Here is an 18,657-nt window from a genome sequence, read left to right on the forward strand (position 1 = left end):
CACGGTTTCTCAAAAGAAGCTGATTCCAGGAAAGACGAAAATGGGAAGAGTAAAAAGCTGAAGCTGTCAGGGGAGGTGAAAATGTACCATAAAATTAATCTGAGGTATAATTACAGAAAACAGGTCCTACAAAAATCAGATAGGTATTCCTAAGAAGCCTAATGACAACACAGCTGGTACTGTAGAAAAGTCTGTTTCTTGAGGGAAAATGCAAGTACCTGAGGCAAATATTAAAATTATGCCAATAGTAATGATGCTTCAGAATTTAGAGACTGTGAAAGCAGGTCCAAGAAGATACGTTCATGCAATCTAGTAAGAGAGCCTCTGAGCCAGGTGGGCTTTTTGAACTCCTCATCAAGTCTGACAGTTCTCCAGCATTCATCAGTGATGCAATAATCTTTGAGGTCTTCTCTGAACAAAAGACTAGGGCCTTGTCCTGATTATGAGCACCACCTTGTTCCTAGGGAGTTACCCCAGGTGTCCTCCAAGACATCTTTTGGCAAGTGAGTCATTTGTAGGCCCTCTTCCACAGTAAGGGCTGGAATCACTTCGATTGGTGCCACAGATCCCAGGTCTGTTCGACAGATGTCTGTCTCATGTCACTAATTGGAGGAGGCTTGCCCCCACTCCTGGTCTACTTGGACTGCCTCCTCAACTGTGGGGCTTTAGAGGCCTCCACCTTTTCTTTTCACCTCTATGTCTCACCCAAGCTCTGAAATCTAAAAAGAGACATTTTTTTTTCATTCTTGAGAGTACCTGCACAGAGATAGACCTCAACAGTCTGGTTTAAAAACAATGAATTCACCGCAAATGAAAATCATCCCAAGATGTATCCATTTACAAATGGACTTGCCTGTTTATTTCCTATTGTTTGTGTAAACAGATTATTATCACAGATTTAATACCTTTTAATAAATATTTTAAGTTTTAAAAGCTCGTCTCTGGAAACTTTTCCAGAGGTTTGTATTGTCTAGAATTTTCTAGCTGATACCCCTTGAAAGATTTTACCCATTAAGCTTTAATTTCTCTTCCTTTCCCAGGAGAGTGCTGCTGGATAGGCAGGATGACCAAGGCTCAGAGAAGGCTTTTACTCAAAATCACATTATCTGTCAAATAGCAATGACAGTAATAATAGCTAACGTTTATTGCACCATCACTGTGCTTTGCACTATTATGAATACTTAATCTCATTTCAGCATCATAGCAACCCACCAGTAGACGTTGCTACTATCACCACCACTTAATAGAAGGAAACTGAGATACAGAGTCATTAAGGTAACTTCCCTAAGGTCACGCAGCTTGTAGACGGCAGGTCTGGGCACTGGGCTTAGGTATGCTAGTTCCAGGGTCTGCACTCTTAACTACTATACTCTCAAGCCCCGTGAGAGACGGGACTTTCAGGCTGGCTCACAAGACCCTCCTCTGCCTTCCTTTCCCATCTGAAAGAAGGAAAGAATGAAATGAGAAAGCAGTTTAACTATCCAGTCACAGAATAGGTCCAGTCCAAAAGGAGTGTTTCTCATGGAGGCCAAGTACTCTAGTAGACAGAGATGAGGGATAAGATAACCCAGGTGGGATACAGGCAGGTCCAGCGGTCACAGCCTTGTGTGGCTAATTTTCTTGATTAATATAGAAAAATGCACCTTTGAAGCAGCACCAGTGCTTTTTCAAGAAGTCACCTGCAGAAGGCTGGACCCCTGAGTTATTTACAGTTCCTTCAGGATACTTCATAGTTCTTTCAAACTGTGGTTTGTGTTAAATAGTACAAGAGGAGTAATGGTACCCCATGAGCTTGATGGTTACTTGCTTGAATTGGTTTCTGTGCCTAGCCAGAGTGCAGGTGGACTGGGTGGGCCTGGGCAGTGTTGTGTGGCTGCCCTTACTTTGACCATTTCTTCAGCAGGTCTGGCCAGCAGCAAGCCCTAACTTGAGCTAAGGTCTAGTTGTGTCTCCATTCTGAGTTGTCAGCCTTTAACCTGATCGTGAATGTTCCCACCCAAATATATGTCCAGTTAGATTCCTTCACTTCTGTGGGGCCTCAGGAGAGTCAGAAAACTTCATTCGCCACAAGATGTGCTATTGTATGTCAATTATAGCTCAATAAATCTAGGGGGGAAAAAAAGAGCTGGGTGCAGGGCAGCTGGCAGCCTTTCTCTTTCTCTCTCAGTAACTTCCATTTAAAAAAAATTACGGAATATTTAAAACATACAGAAAATTATAGGCTTGCACACATTTAAGAGATATTAATATTTTGACTATTTCCTTTCATTGTTTTTGGCCAAAAAATTATAGATAAACCAGTGCCTGAGATGCTTTTCAACTTTCCAAAAGGCAATTATTATAATTTTTTTCTAATTCCTTTTTTGCTTGTTTGTTTTTTGGGGGGAGGAGGTAATTAGCTATTTATTTGTTTGTTTATTATTTATTTTTAATGGAAGTACCAGCAACTGAACCCAGGACCTCATGCATGCTAAGCATGCAACTACCACTGAGCTATATACCCTTTCCCCGTGATACAATTTTTGAAAGATGAAATATTTCAGAATTTGAGAAAAATCTTAAAGATAATACAGTCAGTGGGGAGTATTGAAGTTTTGAGATCAGAAAAATAACAAAATATGTAGTCCATTTACATACATTTTTTAAAGAGTATTGCTTCCTATGGTCTAGTTTATGTGGGTAGGTGTGGGCCATCTTCATCCAGTTTCGAGGCCCCCAGCTAGAGTCTGGTCAGTACCTCTTCCTGAACAGACGATTAGGTCCACACCACCGAACACCTCCCTTATGGGGTTCTCACACCCTGGGCCACCATACACTTACCCTAATTGCCCAGGGGCCAGATATAAGACAGCCAGGGACAGCCCCTGTGCCCCAAAATCTACTGAAATTATTCAGATTAGTCAACCATAAACCTGCTTGCCCTGTCTCTTTCCTTCCAGCAAAACCACAATAAAGGTGGTTTCCCTGCAGCTTGCCCTCCCTTTGCCTGGTGACTGACTTGGTTCTTCCCCTGAGTGGCCCTGAGTGGCATGCTGTGTTCTCCCCCAAGAGCTATGGGTAAAAACCACTGTAAAAACTTTCCAGTTTTTCCCTCTTGATATACCTCTGACCTCACCACACCTTACCCCAGGTAATACGGTTAAAACAATTCCTTCTCACTGCAGCTTCCATTTCAAAACCGTGGGAGGAAGCCTGGCAGGAGGTCCCTGCATCAGTTCCATTTTGTCTTTGAGTACTAGCCCCTCCTGGGGAGCAGCATGTCCTGCCTCTGCTTCTTCATAGCAGAGTTTGTGCTCCCTAAGGCCAGTGAGCAAGGAGGCCAGGATTGGCCAGTGATTCTTCAGCCTCACTCCACGTGGGAAAGAAGCCTCACTCACTGCATGTGGGATACAAGTGTGGGCCCAGGTTAAGTGGGTGGCAGTTCTCCTGAGAGCTGACTAACTGCATTTCATTACCCATGCTTTTGTCAGAAGTTCTCTTTTTCATCACTTGGGACTTATTAAGCAGCAATGTGTCCTAACATTTTCATTTTGACCACTTTATGAAAAAATAAGCCCCAAGTTTTATCCTGGAAAAAGGGAATAAATTTGAGGACTTATCTTCATAAAGGTTCTTAATAATGTTGATTTTGAAAGTTTCTGACCTACAACAGAGAAAAAAGAGGGGGTGGTGAGAGTTTGTAAGTTAACAATCAGTTGATTAAAGTGATTTGGCTGTGACTGACAAGGGATCAATTTTCAAAATATATAAACAGCTCATACAACTCAGTATCAAAAACAAACAAACAAAAAAATCAAACGACCCAATCAAAAAATGGGCAGAAGAACTACATAGATATTTCTCCAAAGAAGACATACAGATGGCCAACAGGCACACAAAAAGATGCTCAATATTGTTAATTATTAGAGAAATGCAAATCAAAACTACAATGAGGTATCACCTCACATGGGTTAGAGTGGAGAATACAGTCTACAAATAGGGGAGAGGGTATAGCTCAATGGTAGAGTGCCTGCCTAGCAGGCATGAGGTCCCAGGTTCAATCCTCAGTGCCTCCATTAAAAAAATAAACCTAATTACCTCCCCCAACAACCAAAAAAAGTAGTTTACAAATAATAAATGCTGGAGAGGGTGTGGAGAAAAGGGAACACTCCTACACTGTTGGTGGGAATGTAAATTGATGCAACCACTATAAGAAACCATGTGGAAGTTTCTTTAAAAAAACTAAAAATACTAAAAATATAGCTACAATATGATCCAGCAATCCCATGCCTGGGCATATATCCAGAAAAGATGAAAACTCTAATTCGAAAAGATTACACACCAGTGTTCATAGCACCACTATTTACAATAGCCAAGACATGGAAGCAACCTAAGTGTCCATCAACAGATAAATGGATAATGGAAGATATGCAATGGAATGTTACTCAGCCATTAAAAAATAATGAAATATTGCTATTTGCAGCAACGTGGATGGACCTAGAGAATATCATACTAAGTGAAGAAAGTCAAAGACAAATATTATGATATCACTTATATGTGCAATCTAAAAAAGAATAAAATTTACAAAATAGAATTTTATTTTGAATTTATTTAGAAAATAGAAACAGATTCACAAAGAAAACACTTATGGTTACCAAAGGGTCCTGGGGTGAGGGTGTGGATAAATTAAGAGTATGGGTTTAACAGATACACACTACTATATATAAAATAGATAAACAACAGGATTTACTGTATAGCACAGGGAACTATATTCAGTATCTTGTAATAACCTATAATGGAAAATAATCTGAAAATATATACATATATGTGAATCACTTTGCTGTACACCTGAAACACAGTATTGTGAATCAACTATACTTCAATAAAAATAAAAAGTAAGTTAAGTGGTTTAGTGTGTGGGTGGCAATGAGAGATGGGGAGGGCAGCAGGGGGAGGAAAGAAAAGATAGGGCTTATTCTTCTATATAAGGAAGGAGAAATCAAAACTTCCCTGCATCACAGACAGCCTCATGTCAGGAATCATGGAAACTACCTAAACTCTTGCTTTTGTCAGGGCATCCCAAGAGGCAGGCCACATGGAGTGCTATAAAGAAACTAGGAGGGGAGGGAAGGGTAGAGCTCAGTGGTAGAGTGCATGCTTAGCATGCACGAGGTCCTGGATTCAATCTCCAACACTTCCACTAAAAAAAGAAACCTGATTACCTCCCTGACAAAAAAAAAAAGAAAGAAAGAGAGAGAGAGAGAAAGAAAGAAAAGAAAGAAAAGAAAGGAAGGAAGGAAGGAAGGAAGGAAGGAAGGAAGGAAGGAAGGAAGGAAGGAAGGAAGGAAGGAGGAAAACCAGAGGTGGTGGCTTCATGCTGTGGCAGCCTGGCTAAGCAGAAGGACATTGCCCGGAATCCCTTTCATGTGTGTTTCCGAATGGGAAAGGAAATATAAGATTCTTCTGTGAGATTTGGCGATGGAACCTGCCATCCCTAATCCTCTTCAGTGAGTGTCAGTGACCAGCCTTGCAGCTCTCCACTTTCCTCTGGATCCTCTGTTAACTTCTCCAACTCCTGGGTCAGGTGTGAGTTTAGCAAGGCAAGAAAGGGTCTTCGACTGGATGCCCCTACTACCAAGGTTAGAGGCAAGGAGGACAAAGAGAATGGAGCAGAATTTCAGTTTCAGGTCTGATCTGTGAGTTCCAACTGTCCCCACTTCATATCCATCTTTCCTTCCCCACAGAGAATGCTTAACTAGCTCCCACTGTGGCATAGCTGTCAAATCCCTGTAACAAGTTAGATATACACATCTCCTGGTGGTTCTGTTCCTCTCTTTGAACCTTGACAGATAAAGAAGGCTGCTCAAAATTTTTAGTTGTACATATAAAATAAATGGGTACTTAGTGACATGGCTGTGTTCTTAGTGCCTTCCTACTTAACACATGTAGAAAATATAAATCACATGATCTGACAAGCAGTTAAGTATGCTGTCTTCTTGGCATGCTGATAGCAGAGATTTTTTTTTTTAATGGTCTGGTGTACATTTTCCTAAAATGATATATTCTGGTATTGTGATTAAATACAAAATATAGATCTATATCTATATCTATCTAGAGGGATGTACCTAAAAATGTTAACAGTGGTTTCCTCCACACTTCCCCTCTTCTGAATATTGGGACCACTGCCTATTTCTACTATTCTAGCCCTTTATCCTTTCTCCAGGGCTTCTCCAAGCTTATGGGACCTCACTGTAGCAAACTCACTTGCAGGCCATCAGGTCACCTCTCTTTGCTCTTACAGATCTCAACTGCTCATTATCAATGTTAACTTCATTGACTAAAACCAGCATCTGAGGTGCAATCTCCTCATCAGATAAAAAGTTCTTACATTTTTCTGAATGTCTATTTTATAGGCGCTCACGAAAAAGTGCTAATAAAGACAAGTCATCTACCTTGTAATCTTTAACACCTATGACTCACAAATATCTCTACACTACCATATATAAAAATGTGTTCAGGAAACCTAACTGGAGTTGGGAAGCCATGGAGAAAAGGAGCTCTCACGCATACATCACTCATCGCAGCATGCATAGGAAGCAGGAAGAAGGAAGATTTTCCCTTGGCTTTGCAACAGCCAAGCTACAGGTGCCCAGCACAGAAAACTGCCTTCACCTGTAGCCAATGGTACCATGTTATTGCCTGTAGCCAATGAGAAGCCACCACCACTTTCAACTCTCATTTTCTTCCAGTGAACTTTTGTTTAAAATAACCCCAGCCTCTCCTAACTTCCTCCTTTCCTCTATAAAAATACACTCTCCTCTTGGGTTCTCTGGACTTGCCTATGGTTCACCATAGTGTGCTTGTCCCGAGTTGCAATTTCTCTGCTACTTCTGAATAAACTTGATTTTGCTGGCTAAATCGCTTTACCTTTTTCTTTTTAAAAAATTGACATTTCTAGTGTCAGAAGTGGGATCCGAAGATGACGAATCCCTGAGGAGTTAACAAGCCTGGAACTGTGTGTGGTGCCCCTTTGAGCCCCTTGTGCCCCTCACTTCCATGAGTCATCGTCGTCCTTTTGGTTTGGTAAGTCTCTTCTGAGATTCGAGCTCCCCCCATTTTGGTTGAGCTCTCCAACTTTATTTGGGATCCGTTTTCTTGCAGGCATCATCCTTTTGGTGAGTACTCATTTGTTTTCTGAACTTCTGGTTTTGAAGTATGGGATCCCAGTCCTCTAAATTCTCTCAGCAGAGGACTCCTGGGACACCCTGGCCGGTTTAATGTTAAAAAAAAAAAACAACTATGGTCCCTCCTTGTGTACCTTCTTAAAACTAAGTGGATCGACTTCATCAAAGATCATTTACAACTCCAATGGCCATGAGAGAAACTTCCAACCTCCCCAAGCTTGTTTTTCTCAGAACCAAATTAGAAGACTGTAGCTCTAAAGTCAATCAGACTGAATGGGATCCCTCTTTTAATTGGTACCTGGAGGCTTCCAACAGTATTCAAGATTCCAAAACCGCCTCTTTACAAAATACCATTTCTAAATTAACCAACAATTGAAAGAGGACCCCCAAAAGAGCTTCTGAGGTCTCTTTTCCCCTTCCCCCATCCTTTGTCTCTGGAGCCAGCTTCCTTTCCCTTCTGCACTGTCCCCATCTCCTCCTTAGTCTCCACTTCCTCATTCTAATCTCCTCACTGAACTTCCCTTTTTCTCTGAACCTCTCCTTGCCTCCTCCTTTTCTGAACCTGTTAAAACTTGCGCCTCTAAAAATCACACTCTCTGAGGATCCAAATGCCTAACCTCTAATTTTTGCATGTTTCCTGGACTAAAAGCTGAACTATGAGCCATAGTCAAAGGTGTTTCCAAGGTAACTGAGGATTCCCACAGATTTGCTGAGGAATTTAATATAGTGATTCACATTTACCAACTGGGCTTCTCTGACTTATATCAGCTAGTTCATATTCTTGTCAGTGAAGGCCAGGCTCACACTGAATGAAAACTGCCAATTGAGAGGATCCTGAGAAATCTTTAGAATTACAACCCTAGGACAAAGAAACTCCTGAGGTCTTATTATATGATCAAGCTCATGGAGTCACCAAGCGACTCCACTTGGCAATTCCTAGGACTTTCCCAAAGCCGGTTGACTGGAATAAGAGTCAGGCTTGCCTCCAGAAGCCTGATGAGCTCATGGCATGATTATTACAGCCAGTTCCAAATTGTCTTTAAAGAAAACTCTGGTCTTCGTTTGGATGTTGAATCCACTCGACTTGCCTTTAATTCTATGTTCATTAACAGGCTAAACTGGGATCTTTCTCTTCTAGCTAAAAGGACCAGGATGTAATGGGAAACTGTGTCCACTCTAGATTTAGTTAGTTTAGAAAACCAACTCATGCACACCCTAGATGATTCAACTAAAAGGAAGACCACTAAAATCCTTAATCTTCAACTCCAAAAATGGAGGCCTCTAAACAAAACCAAAACCCTCCTGACCTCCACCATTATTTTAAAAAGCTAGGACACTGGAAGTAAGAAAGGCTGCTACACTTAAGTATTGCAAGGACTTTTAGTCTTCTAATCAGCCTTACCAATGTCCTCCTAATCTTCAAGGACTTTGAGGAAATACAGAGGATTTCCCCAACCTTTTCTCTTAATTGTCTTGAAGAAATGACCCTTTAGATTGGGAATGCATCTTTCTGTCCTTTTTGCACCAGAGCTATATTCTTGGTGCTCAGTCCCACTACCATTAAACAGCCCCTGCCTCAGAGTACTAAATGGTTCAAATAGTGGGGGGTCTCTAATAAAGCTCAATAAGTTTTTATCTCTAAACCTACCTCCTTCATACTCAACACCTTTCAGTAAGCCATCTCACTTGCTATGAAATTCTCCTGTTAACTGCCCCTTGTATCACTCTTGTCCACTGTAATAATCTTAATCCTGCTACTCTTCTCCCCTCTTTACTGATGAAACCCTTCATGACTGCTTATAGGAAATTCCCTTAGATAATGTTGGCTTCTCATGATTCACTAATGGTTCTTATTTGAAAGACAAAAATGGTAAATATTATGTTGGATATGCAATGTCAACTCTTCTTTAAGTAACTGAGTGGCACCTTTGCCTTTGGCTACTTTGGCCCAGTGAGCCAAACCATACAGACTCACATGGGCTTGTATCCCAATCAAGGGCAAAATTGCCAACATTTACACTGATGGCAGCTATTCCTTTGGCATTGCTCACAATTTTGGATGTTATGGAAACAACATGGCTTCCTTACTTCCAGTGGAGATAAAATTAAAAACAGCCTTTATGTTCAGGAATTATTAGATGCCATACTCTTATTACCTGCTGCTTTGACTATTATTAAGTTTCTGGGCATGCTAAACTTGACTCTTTAGAAGTTAAAGGAAATTACCTCATTCACATTTTTTTTCCCCCAAAAATGCTGCCCTCAAAGGGTCCAAAAGTCAAGCTTCTGTCATGGTCCAAAGGAACTTGGACCCTTCTGATTGTTGGATCTGTCATCAGAAAACCCAATCTGTCCATGACAGCCATGACTCTATTCTTCACTGTAGCAAACATTTTCCCTTCATCTCCTCTGTGACCGCTAACTACAGCTTACTCTTTTGGATATATCTCACTGAGTCAAACATCTACAACCAGGTTTTCCTGCACCTTGCTTTGACCTCTCTCATGTCATACCTCTCAATGCAACTAATCATACCTATTTCACCTATACAGTTCCCAGTTCTCACCACTAGGTTAGGTGTGCTTGCCATGGGAAAACAACTCCGTTTTGTATGGCCTTTGAGAACAAAGTCCACAGAAAGCATGGTTTCCCTTTAATTGTTCACCAAACACCACTGACCCTTGGTTTGAAAGGGCCAATAGAACAATCTCAATTAACGGCACTATTAATAACCAAACCCTAGCAGGAGTCTTACATGAACCATCTGGTTTTATCTTTGTAGCCAATGGGGCTCTCCATGGGCTTATGAATGTTTCGACAGCTGGTGGGTTAGAGGCCAGTGCTTACTAGGATTTCTAACTGTCCACATGGACATCCACATGGAAATCTGAAGCTTCCCATTGGTCTTCCCCATTAAACCTTCACAGCCACCTTAAATGGGAACTCCTGGGAGGTATACATGACTCTGGATTTGCTTCCATTGGAAGGGCACTTTTTCATTTAATGCAATCATTATTTCTCACGGTAACCCCAAGAGGTAGTTTTATCTCAATTTCATAGGTGAGGGTCTTGTCCAAGTCATCCAGATAGAAAGTGGCAGATCCTAGATTTAAACTAGCTTGTCAAATCCTGGAGTCTATGTGCCTCTTAAACTCTCTACAAGATTGCACCTTGACACAGCTAGGCCTCGCTTTGTAGGGTTCCTATATGCACAAATTTCACTTAACAAAGTTTAATTAAGTAACACCAGCCCCCAACAACTTGGTTCAAATTCCAGTTACTACAGTGTATTAATTGTACTTGTATAAAATATAAACGTGGCTGCTAGCTCTTCAGGCTACAAATCATAATAGAAACAACAGATGTCCATCATGATCAGTGACCAATAATGTAAGTTCTCTGAAAGTCTGTCAGTGAGCACTGTGAGGCTGTTACTTAGTTCACACATGGACAGAAAAGCATGTGGTTGTGTTGCTTGATTCCCAAATTAAACCTAAGTGACAATTTTTAAAAAGGGATGATCAAAGAGGGTACTCAGGCTAAGGTAGTGTCTTACTCACAGATAGCTGGGTGACAGCTTCCCATGGGCTGCGTCCACAGACATGTGAAGACTTGCACCATGAGCCATGGAAGGGTTGGTGCCACTACTGCAGTATATAGTGCTGCAATTCTGGGGTGCCTCACTGCTGAGGTGCTGGAGTGGCAAGTAATGCTTCCAAGGATTTCAGAGTAGAGCAGATCACTCCATGTCACCTGCAGCTTGCAATCCGTGGTGAAGAGCTGGATTCTCTTTTCAAGGCTACCATAGCTGGTGTGGTGTGATCCCTTATATTCCCAAGTCTCTGGAAAGAAGGGACAGCAGAAAACTGCTTAGACAGTTGTTTTAACCAATACTCTTTCCTCCCCCATCATTGTACTGTAACTGGGATGGAAGAAATAATGGGAATATGTGGAATTTTTAAAATAGTTATATTGAAAAGCATAGATAATTACTGTAGACATGACAAAAGAAACATTTGGACATTCTTAGATTTGAAGTTGGTAAGAGTACCCTTTTGTGTAGCAACAATTGTGTGTTGATTGGCTAGGTTCCTCCCACATGTTTTACACAAAAATGGAATTGATAGACCATTTTTTACAAAAATAATTTGTCTCAAGACTCTTCTATTTGTGATGTGTCAGAAATATTTTGCTCATATTTTCAAATTTTTAAAATTTCAAGTTGGTTATATATTCTGAATAACCTTAAAACAGAAGCTGGGAATATAGTGTTATGATGATTGATTACCATATTAGGTTGAAACTGAGATGCTATCCATTTGTAGTATGCACCATTATTTTACATACTCCTAAAGAAAGAAAAATTCTGTGAATTAAACTATGATATCCCATCAATTATGAGTTGTATCCCAATTTCAGAGATGTTAGAATACAAAAAAATGTTCATTTAGAAGTGACAAAATAGGGTAGTGGAGTTATTTATTTGCTCAGCACTTAGTATATGGCAGGCCCTGTGCTAAGTGCTCTCTCTATTGATGAATTTTTTCACCTCCACTTTAAAGATGTAAACCTGAGGCTCACAGAAGTTAAATGATTTGCCAGAATCACTCTAGTTATCTAGGAGATAGACTAGTAGATAGAAAAGGGCAGAACTAGGATACAAACCTAGATTTGGCTGACCCCAGACACCACACTCATACCTAGAATTGAAGTTAAATTTATCAAAGTTTTCTGCTTTTGGCTTAAAATTCCAACTTTCAGTGGTCCTTTATTGATATGTTAATATTCAGTAATTCATATAATATTTTAAAAATTATATTTGTCAGTTTCTAACTAACTGTTATACGATTTAACTTAATGTACTAGTTAATGGTCCATCAGAAAGTTATATTTTTCTGCCTGGAAGTCTTCATTTAAAAAAAAAGAATTTTTTGATGTTTTATAATAGTATCAAAAAAAACTTCTTATTTTAAAAAACTTATTTTATTACGGAAATTTTCAAAAATACAGAAAAATAAAGAGACTAAACAGTATAATGAAAAAAAAAAAGGGGGGGGAACTGACCAACAAAGAGGAAAGTGCAGCAAGTAAATGAAAAGTGAGTGCTGGGTGTGAAACTGGAATGAGCTTAAATGGATTTATGGAAGAAACAGCTGAATGGAGGAATGTTGACACTGCTGCTGTTCAGGAGACTAGATCTGCAACCAGAGGAACCCGTTGAAGGAAAACTTATCAACAGAAATGAGAAAAGTGTGATGAAAAAGATGAAGGTGTCCTAGAGGATGTGATGCTGGCAAAAAACTTCACATTCACGGCTTCTTGGAGATATTTCATGACATTAAAAGTGGAAAGGATAAAATGTTGGAAGCTGGCAACATTTTATAAAGGGGTATGACAATTCACCAAGGCACTGAAAAGATGCTTGCTGTATCGTAAATTATACAATGAAAGAAGCAGCAAGTGTTGTTTAGACTACTCTTGGTAAGTTTTTATAAATAAAACACTTTAATGCTCAATGTTTCTAGTAAGTTATATAATACAAAATAAATATTAGTTTTAGTATTATGTTCATTTCCCAATACACATATATAACTGTCAAGAGAGTTTTAAATGTTTTGGTAAAAAATTTTAAAGGTCACAGAACGATAATAATATTCCCCCACTGAGTATTAAGATTGCTTTGCATGGTTTCAGTTTGCATGGCCACTCTGACAAGCCCATGCTGCCGTGCAAAGCAAGGAACACACACACACACACACACAGCAAAGAATTAGTCTGACTTAAGAGGACGACCATTTGAATGGGATCAAAGTACTCTAGGTTTCTATGCAACCATTTACTATTTGGGCAACTTTGGAAAAATCACTTAACTTGCCAGAGTTGAGTCTCTTCAGCAGTGAAATAAGGCATTTGAACCATAACTTTCTCTTCTTTCCTGGCCAGTCTGACGTCTGCTAAGTGACAACCTACAAGTTACTAATGGCAAAGGCCTTTCTTTTGTCCTCTAAGTGAGAGGGCCACCTGACTCAATCTACAATGTGATCGTGAATATTAAATCTATAAATAAATCTAAGATAATAATCTATAATAAATGAAATCTGTAAATGCAATAAAAAGCAATTTGTAAGCCACTGTCCCTTCTGAGACAGACCGCATTCTTCTATGAATATCTCTCTAAGTAAACTTGCTTTCACTTTACTATGGAAAAAAAAAGCAAGTGGCCATTTCCTGAAAATGTTAACTATAAACTTTTTGTTTCCTATGGGGGGGTTCTGGCTGATTTAAGAGTCACAAAGTTGGTTTTCATTCATCCAGACCACGACTGACACAGGCCCCTTTACATGGCTGAGCTCTGTGAGCATGGTTCTTTCTGACACTGAACTCACTTGGGCAAGTGTGCCCTTGAAATGTGCCTTTACGTTTATAAAATCTGAGCGATGTTGAAAACCTCACTTTTGCTCTACTTTTAAACACTTAGTATATTTACATGAGAATTCTTCCTAAGGATTAATAAGTGCAATTAGATACTCATTTCAAAGCAGTTTACTTTGGTTCTTCCTTCAGGCAGGGGACCATGCCAGCTGCTCTGGACACAGTAGTAACTACATTTGGTCCCCACCCTTGATTACTGGTGAGCAACAAAGACATTTAAACCTTTTAAAATAAAACCAGATTAATTTCATTTAGATTACACATGAACACCTACTGAAGAAGCACTTCTAGCAATCAGCAAATACTTTTTGAGAACTTATTGGAGCTCCATGCTTAATGGTATGGAAGATAAAGAGAATTAAATTGTTCTGTCTTTGTGTTCAGACAGCTTACCACAAAGCTGAGGTTTTGGTTTTTTTGTTGTTGTTGTTGTTTTTTCTGAAAGAGCACAACATGTATGCAATCATGCCTTTTCAGAAAAGAAAAAGTATTCTCAGGGTCACATTTCATTAAAAACTCCGAGAACAGAAAATTCGATTAAATCGCATAGGACTAAAATATGAAGATTGCAATAAAAATAATGACTCCAGTCAATCCTTGACTAAAATTTATGTTAAGCACCTGTAAGGGACCCTAAACTGTACTGAAAGCTGTAAATAAAAGCCAATCACACTTAGGCCCTAGAGGGAAAGTCAATGGCAAACCTTGGTGATGCTTCATACCTCTCCTTCATCTTTCTGTCCCTGAGATTTCAAATCTCTTGCTATTCACAAATGAGATTTTACAAAAAGCTGCTTTTAAATCTTGGACATCGGATCACAGTGAAATAATCCATTGTGGGATAAAAGTTCGCAGGGTGGCAAACGAGTTAGAGGAAGCATCTGGAGCCTTTCTTCTGAGAAATACTACACCCACAGAGTTAACGGGGAGGGCTAGCGTTCTAGAAGGCCGCACTTCCTTCTGTATACAAGTGAAACTCCCTCAAGGAAAAACTTTTTTCTGAAGTAATTAGTAGGAGTACCACACCTAAGACTGAAAAAACAGGTTCTAATCCTCCAGGCAGAGTGAAGAAAGGCAGTGGCTTCCAGCAGAGACAGAGCCATAGGGCAGTTCTTTCAGGGTGTTAGTTGAAGATCGGATTTTTTTTAATTGAAGTATAGTCAGTTACAATGTGTCAATTTCTGGTGTACAGATAGGACTTCAGTTCCTCCTTTCCTTCAGTGTAAAGCTGTCTTGTGTGATAAAGTTGGTGGGGGGACAGGCATTTTGCCACACAGGTTTGTTGAGCACTTGAAATGTGGCTAGTATGACTGAGGACCTGACTTTTTATTTTGTCAAATACACAACATAAAATTTATGGGGGCGGGGAGGGTATAGCTCAAGTGGTAAAGCACATGCTTAGCATGCACAAGGTCCTGGGTTCAATCAATCCCCAGTACCTTCTCAAAATAAAAATAAACCTAATTACCTACCCCACCCCCCAAAAAAAACCCAAATAAAGAAATGACTCTTAAAAAGTATTTTTAAAAAATAAATAAAATGTATCATCTTAACCATTTCTAAGTTCACTAAGTTAAGTATATTCAGTATTGTGCAAGCAACCTCCATAACTCATTTTTATCTTGAAAACATGAAACTCTTTACCTGTGAACAATTCCCAATTTCCCACCTTTCCCCGTCTCTGGCAACATCATCATTCTACTTTCTGGCCCTATAAATCTACTTTTGATACCTCAAGTAAGTGGAATCATATAGTACTTGTCTTTTTGTGACTGGCTCTTTTCACATAGCCGAATGTCCTCAAGGTTCATCCATCTTGTAGTGTAATAGAGAAGAACAAATCTGACTCCATATTAGATCTGTTTCTTTGGCTCTAACCCTGTGCTCTGTTTCTTGGGCTTAGTCATGCAAGTTCTGTACCTTTTGTAAAAAATGTTTCCTATAGCCTGAAATATACAAAGACAGCCAGTTCTCAAGGCTCTGATCTTTAAGGATTTAACACTTTCCCATTCATATAAAGATAAAAAGTTGCAGAATAGAAAATAACATTTGTCTTGGAGGTTTACAGGGGCCCCATGACCTGACCTACCTGGACAGCTATAAAAACAAAGAATTCTGACACTAAGAAGTTTGGAACAACCAACCACACCCCTTCCCCTTTTTAGTATAAAAGGAGCCTAAATTCTGACTTGGGTAAGATGGTTCTCCATGACATTAGTCTGCCATCTTCTCAGTCTTCAGGCTTTCTGAATAAAGTCATTATTCCTTGCCCCAACACCTCATCTCCTGATTTACTGGCCTGTTGTGTGGTGAGCAGAACAAGTCTGGACTCAGTAATAGTGGCATGTCTCAGAGTTTCCTTCCTTTTTAAAAAGGCTGAATAATGTTCCCTCTTACGTATGCACCACATTTTGTTTATTCATTTAATGGTCAGTGAACACTTGGGTTGCTTCCACCTTTCAACTATTATAAATAATGCTGCTGTGAACATTGGTGTACAAATATCTCTTTTAGACCTTGCCTTCAATTCTTTTGGGTACATATCCAGAAAATAGAATTGCTCGATCATATGACAATTCTTTTTAATTTTTTTAGTTGTCATACTGTTTTCCATAGCAGCTGCACCATTTTACATTTCTATCAGCAACACACAGGAGTTCCAATTTCTCCACATCCTTGCTTTAATTTAAAATAAAAACTCATACTCAATCCAGTTATGGGAAAACTTTTAAGTATGTTTGGAACAACATGGATATATGAGTCTGCTTTTCAACTGTAAATTTTATGAAATCTAAATATACATTAAGTATTCCCAATAAAAATTAAAATTCCTGATTAAAAAAATATATGGAGATGTAATATAAATGGAAAACACACACCAGGCTTCAAAGGAGAAAAGAACATCAAACATCTCATTGATAATGTTATATACTGACTACATATGAAATATTTTGAATATGTTGATACAAATAAAAATATTAAAATTAATTTTACCTGTGTTTTTACTTTTGTAAATGTGGCTACTAGAAGAATTTTAAATTACATTTGTGGCTCACATTATATTTCTATTGGACAGCACTGCTGTAAGGGTAGACACTATTCCCACCACATAATGAAAGCCATCAGATTCTGGAAGACTTCTTCTGGAGTCCCAATTACTGTAAGTCAAACAAATACTTTTCATTCTGTCTTCTGTCCCTAATATTTATATCCATCTTTCTTTTACTACGGGAGGATTACCTGAATGAAAATCTCTATCCACTGTTACTGAGAAAACCTGGACTGCTATATCCAGTCCCTCAGTGACTATCTGGTGTCCAGGCTTGGGTATCCTATTTTCTGTTTTGTTGGTGTATCATAGCCTGATGCCTTCCATTAGAGTGTCAACTCCCATGCCTGGGATGAAGGATGGGGACTGTGTGACACCACACCAGGGAAAGCTCAGTGGTGGTAATGTGTTTGCGGAGTCCAATTTCATTCCTTCTCCTTAAACTTGACAATGCTTCCTTAACACAACTTCTCCTGCTGTACCTTTGTGATTCTTACCCATTTACAGCTTATTCCCACTCTGAAAGCAGGCAGAAATCCTGGGGTTCCTTCTGTCTATGTGATGACAAATACTGGGGCAGGACCTAGGCCAGGCGTGGTCACTTTCAGTGACTATGGCTACATGCCCAGAGGAGTGTAGCCCCTCAATCTCACATTGCATTTAGAAGATTTTTATATACCAAGAGCTTGCCCCATTTTACCATTCACATTAATGTTTTGAGTTCTCATTATAGACTCTAAGGTTTTATTTTTGTACGGCTATGTGCAATCATAAATACGTTTTCATACTGGTGATGCCCACCAAAGACTACCAAAACACAGTTATGGTCCAACAATGAAGGGTTGTATGCTGTAGTGAGGGAGACCTCACACTCTGGGGAACCCTGGGGTATCTCACGAAGGGGGTGTAAATCAGAGGGTTTATTATAGTATTCGGTCTTGTGTTAGTTTGGGGAGGGCCCAAAGAGACAGTGATCTGTTCTGGTGCCGTCAGGAAGTAAGGGCAATTCAGTGATACACTTATCTGGAAAGCAGGAGGAATGGAGTAGGGCTAGAGTTGTCATTGGAGAAGCAACACTCATGTTAGCTAGGGAAAGGATGTTTGGTCATCTTTTTTGTGGTTGCATTGCGTTTTTTACCTGTTCAGGCATGATTAGTCTAATTATCCCCACCTTCCATCTCCTCAGAGAGAGACCTCACCTGACATCAAAATTCCATGACTCTGCTTATGTTGATCAGGACATTCAGGCCACCAAAGGTGGCTCTCAGGATTCCTTTTCTTCTTAGCGCTGAATCTGATCATAAGACGGAAAGCAAAAGATTTGCTTAGCAGCTTTTGCTACAGAATATGACAACTCTTGGTCCCCGATACTGCTAATTCCGACTGTGTATGTGTGCTTAACAAACAACTTCTCCCAAAGAATGGAAAGTTCAGTCTGTCTTGTTTACAGCAAAAACAGCTGGCCCGGATGTAGCAAGAACTCAAATGACACTGAAATGGCGCGTTTCTTACAGAAGTGAAGGTCTTAAGAGTTGACACCCCAGCACTTTGTCTCTGAGGATCGGGCCTGAGGCGAAAGCCCTGCCCGCCAAAGGAACCCCTTGAAGTAGCCAGGTGAGGTCACCTGACGGTGCGGAGTAGCGACCCAAGAGCTGAGAGCGCAGCCTGCGCCCGCTCCTAAAGTTCTGCCCTCGGAGCCGCCTTTATTGGTCTCGGGGGTTCTCGGCTCCCTCTTTCTCCTCGTCAGGAAATGACTCTCATTTTCTTCTGTCACGCTGGTCTTCAGTCAAGCGCCCTTTGGGCTCATTGTTTGGGAGACTCCGAGTCGGTAGCTTTAGTGGCTAAGGAGCGCTCTGCGAACCCGCTGCCTCGCCTGATAAGACCTCCCCCACCTCCCGCCGCTTGCTACACGAACCGCCTCCGGAATTTCGCCCACACAACCACACTCACCCACGCCCCCGCCGCACCCCGCCCTCCGAAGCCCCGGCCCCGCCCCGAGCCTGGCCGACCAAT

At 40.3% G+C, this 18,657-nt stretch overlaps 1 long non-coding RNA gene across 1 annotated transcript; it reads right to left on the minus strand.

Annotated features, from left to right (window-relative positions):
* Nucleotides 1–4,612: 4,612 nt before the first annotated feature.
* On the minus strand, nt 4,613–18,592 carry LOC116155735 (uncharacterized). Its single transcript, XR_004139570.2, has 3 exons — nt 17,844–18,592; nt 10,724–11,005; nt 4,613–5,610 (listed from the first exon to the last, which is right to left on the minus strand). It is a non-coding gene; the product is annotated as an uncharacterized LOC116155735 (long non-coding RNA).
* Between the last annotated feature and the right edge of the window lie 65 nt (nt 18,593–18,657).

Source organism: Camelus dromedarius, chromosome 8, assembly GCF_036321535.1.
Source record: "Camelus dromedarius isolate mCamDro1 chromosome 8, mCamDro1.pat, whole genome shotgun sequence".
In the NCBI taxonomy this organism is placed as follows: domain Eukaryota; kingdom Metazoa; phylum Chordata; class Mammalia; order Artiodactyla; family Camelidae; genus Camelus; species Camelus dromedarius.